Below are 4653 nucleotides of genomic sequence, written 5' to 3'. Positions count from 1 at the left end.
ATGAATATATATGCATATAAATACTTTGGTTAATCTCTCCCCACCCACCCACCTACTCCTGGCCTTCTCTCTGTTTCCTGCTTCTATGTCTCTGGATCTATTTTGTTCATCAGATTCCACATATGAGAGAGATGATATGATAGTTGTCTTTCTCTGACTGGTTTATTTCGCTTAGCATAATGCTCTTCAATTCTCCTAAATTTACTCCTCGGTTATACTTGTGACCAAAAGTACACAAAAGTGACTTTATTGTAAATTTCTGCAAACACTTTTAAAGCCATTCTTATTACTATTTGAGTGGCAATTCTTTAGATACGTTCCATCTTGGGAACTAATCAGAACTGTGTTCTCTGAATCATGTTTGATTAGATGTTCAGAGTACAGACATACTTTGAAATCAAATGAACTATCTTAAACGTGCAAGTTAAAAGAATAAATAAGAGATTCTCTAAATAATTGAGATTTCTCTTCTCCCCCTCACCAATATTCTACAACTGATCAAACTTCCATCCTATACTCTGCTTTCTAATTTATTAATCACTAAAGAATAAAAAGGCTAGGCTTGATTATTTTTTTGTTCGAATAAAACATAATTTTGGGAGAAAACGTTAATGAAGAAGAATAACATCAGTATGATCTTAGACCTGTATCACAATCTGCACATTCCTAGGTAGGTTTTAAGAATACACTTTGGGTTAAAACGCACCCTAACAATTTATCACTATAGCTTGAAAATAGGAGGGTAACGATACTCTCTCCCTAAGAAAAGCCATGCAGCAACACCTTTCTACCTGCAGCACTTACCACCATGCTCAAAACAAAGGCCTCATTTGCATTAAGGGACTAAATCCAAAGGTATTCAATACTGAAAGAAGATATACAATGGCAAACAAGCATAAGAAAAGGTGCTCAACAGTACTAATCATCAAGAAAATGAAAATAAAAACCACAATGAGATATCACCTCACGCCCGTCAGAATGGGTATTCTCAAAAAGATAAGAGATAACTAATGCTGGGCCAGGATGTAGAGAAGAGGGAAACCTTTTGCACTGTTGGTGGGAATATACATTGGCAAAGCCACTATGTTAAACAGTATGGAGGTTCCTCAATAAATTAAAAATAGAACTGCCATATGATCCAGCAATCCCACTTACGGATATATACCTGATATATACCTGAAAGAAATGATGTCACAATCGCAAGGAGGTATCAGCACTCCCATCTTCATTGTAGCATTATTCACAAAAGCCAAGACATGAAACAACCAACCTAAGCGTTCATCAATGAATGAATGCTTAAAGAAACTGTGGTATGTATACAATGCAATATTCAGCTATGAAAGGAAATTTATTTTGCCATCTGTGATAACATGGATGGACCTTAAGGGCATTACTCTAAGTGAAACAAATCAGCCAGAGAAAAACAAATGTTGTATGATCTCATTTCTATGTGGAATCTAAAAAACAGTAATTAAAAACAAAACAAAACCCAAACCAAATTCATAGAAGCAGAGGGGGGTGGGAATGGTGAAAGTGGTCAAAGGGTACAAGCTTCCAGTTATAAAACAAATAATTCTGAGGCTGTGATGTACAGCATGGTATTTGTAGCTGACAATACTGTATTGTAGACTTGAAAGTGGCTAAGAGAGTAGATATTAAAAGTTTTCACTATAGCCCTAACTGGTTTGGCTCAATGGATAGAGCATCAGCCTGGGGACTCAAGGGTTCCAGGTTCGATTCCAGTCAAGGGCATGTACCTTGGTTGCAGGCACATACCCAATAGGGAGTGTGCAGGAGGCAGCTTTTTTCTCTCACCTGATGTTTCTCTCTTATCGATGTTTCTAACTCTCTATCCCTCTCCCTTCCTCTCTGTAAGAAATCAATAAAAAATTTTTAAAAAAAGTTTTCACTACACACACAAATGGTAACTATGTGAGGTGATGACATGTTAATTAATTTTATTGTGGTAATCATTTTGCAACATCTACATATATAAAATCATCACATTATACATCTTAAATTCACACAATGTCTAATGTCAGTTTTATCTCAATAAGGCTGGCAAAAAAAAAAAGACTGAGGTATGTGTGACATCTACATTTTTATCTTCTCAAATGCACACTAGTTACTAAACTCTGATCAATTGTTCAGAAGTTTTAAAATCAAGATACTCATCAGCTTTGGGCTTTTTACTAACATGGGTTCCTTAGAACTATTTACCAACTCATGAGCAATGGCTGAGTTTATATTTCAGAGATTTAGAGAAGGTAACATTTTGGATTCTTGACCTGGTTATAAGAGACACCTTTTTTGGCATGCCTATGTTTGATTTCCGCATACTATTTCTCTGGGGTCATGCAGTGGATCTAGTTTTTCATGTTTCCAAATATAACAATCAGATTTATATTTTGACTCGAAAATTCCTAGTTGTAGTTCTGTATGTAAACATAAAAGCCAGCTGTGCCTTAGATCTTGTGTGCAGATCATTTTTTGTTATTAAAGGGGTGATGAGGCTAAAAGGCCACTTGTGACCCAAATGGAAATCTTGCAAATGGAACAGATCTCCAGTGTGCTCTTTGGTCTGTCTGTCTACTCTCTGTGTTGAGTTTCAAAAGAGTAACCTTAACATTAGCGATATGCAACTGAGCACAGTTTGTATGAAACAAACTGGACTAGATTTGTTCCAGGCTCAAAAATGATTTCTCCCTGATGTAGACTGCGACTTGATGAGGTCTCGGTAACAGCAGCAAAAACTAGCCATCTGAAACATAGGTGAGAAGAGTAGCTGCCCTCTGCTCAGGTTATACTAGTTGACATCTTTCAGTTTCCACCTTCAAGGCAAGAATAATTTTCTTGTAGTAAATGCTTATTGCTGCACATACCAATCTCTGTCTAGTAGGGCACACAGCCATTGTATCCCATTCTCTCTTTCTCTCTCTTCCTTTGTAGCTCATCAGGTTTTAGAGTGGAAGTGAGTTCCAGTTTAGAGTTCATTCAGACAGCCCTGAGACTATCAAGTCTGATATTTTTGAGCTAAGCAAGAAAGGTCAAAATGGAGGTACATGAACAAAACTTTCAATTGGGTGTGATTTGAGAATACAGTGCTATAGTTTAGTTGCAATAGAAAATTTAAGAGCTCAAAAATTCGAGAATAATTTAGAATAAAATACCTGGGGTCTTTTTCCATTTTAAAATAAATTAAGCAATTCTGTGTGGTTGAGGATTGACAGCAAAATGTAGAATTTCTCACCAGGGAATTGTATTAGCAGCAAAACTCATAATGCATTCCATTTGTTGAAAAGACCATGAAGGAGCCCTAGCTGGTTTGGCTCAGTGGTTGAGCGATGACCTATGAACCAGGAGGACATGGTTTGATTTTTGGTTGGGGCATATGCCCAGGGTGCAGGCTCAGTACCCAGTAGGGGACATGCAGGAGGCAGCCCATCAGTGATTCTCTCCCATCATTGATGTTTCTATCTCTCTCTCTCTCCCTCTCCCTTCCTCTCTGAAATCAATAAAGATATATTAACCAAGAGGTTGCTGGTTTGATTCCAAGTCAGAGCATATGCCCAGGTTGTGAGCTCCATCCCCAGTGTGAGTGTGTGGGAGCAGGGGAGGGGGGAAGAGGTTGTGTATGTGCAGGAGGCAGCTGATCAATGATGTTTCTCTCTAATTCATGTTTCTATCTCTCTCCCCCTTCCTCTCTCTAAAAAAATCAATAAAAACATTTAAAAAAATGGAAAAGAGCATGAACCAGGTGCTATATTCTTATAGTTCTTGGCCAATTATACTTAGCTACAGCCAAATTGTGGTTATTTGGAAAGTGCTTTCTATATTGTAACTTTTATCAATGTAATAAGAGACCTCATGGACATTGATTCCTATAATGTGTTACCATAGATAAACATCATTATAACTGCTTCCAAGTATTTACTTGCATTAGCGATGTAGCTATAACACAAGATATTCCTCTGTAATAGAAATCCTGAACATTGACTAAAGGTTAACATGGTAGGCAAACGTTTCAGTGATCTTTGAAACTTTTATACTTGACAGTAACTCTCCCTTTTCTAGATAGAACTTTTTGTGTGCACTGCATAAATATTATCGACAGTTCTTATATTACATAAACTTTATGTACATTTTTGTTCATAGGTTTCACTTACCAGAATCAAGAGGCAACTCGAGGCCAATTTCGTGTGCTCAGGAATGGTGGAAAACACTGACAAAATCAAGCAACCAAAGACAAGGAGAAACCTGTAAAACGACAAGAAAAAAGAGAAATTGATGAGAACCTTGCCTTATCATGACAGACTTAATTTCTTCTTTCTAACGAGTAAAGCACCAGATCCATGTGACTTGGCACATGTGATTGGTTAAATCATACACGCCCTGGAAGGGACCAGCCATTTTTAATAGCAAAATACAATATGATGTAGGTGCAAATGGGGGTCCTTTGTAACTTTATTGGTGAGGCGAAGGTTGTGTGTTGCATGCTGTATTTAAACGTCCACATCCTAGAATCTAGGAATTTCCCATAAACATCTTCCCAAGCAGGGGTTCTGAGAAAGGCCCAGACAGTGGGATACTTCTCTGTCTCTTCACTATCCAGGAGCAAGTGCCACAGCTGCTCTCCCTTCAGAGAAGCCGAAT

General features: G+C 37.7%; 1 protein-coding gene across 1 annotated transcript in view; it reads right to left on the bottom strand.

Annotated features, from left to right (window-relative positions):
* KCNQ5 (potassium voltage-gated channel subfamily Q member 5) overlaps nucleotides 1-4251 on the bottom strand; it is a 185473-nt gene extending 181222 nt beyond the window's left edge. The window contains exon 1 of the mRNA XM_006772161.2: nucleotides 4167-4251. The gene's annotated coding sequence lies outside the window, so the exon portion shown is untranslated. The remainder of the gene's footprint in view (nucleotides 1-4166) is intronic.
* Nucleotides 4252-4653: the final 402 nt, after the last annotated feature.

Source organism: Myotis davidii, unplaced genomic scaffold (assembly GCF_000327345.1).
Source record: "Myotis davidii unplaced genomic scaffold, ASM32734v1 scaffold104, whole genome shotgun sequence".
In the NCBI taxonomy this organism is placed as follows: Eukaryota; Metazoa; Chordata; class Mammalia; order Chiroptera; family Vespertilionidae; genus Myotis; species Myotis davidii.
The sequence above is the reverse complement of the archived record's forward strand: the minus strand, read 5'-3'. Positions and strand labels throughout refer to the sequence as shown.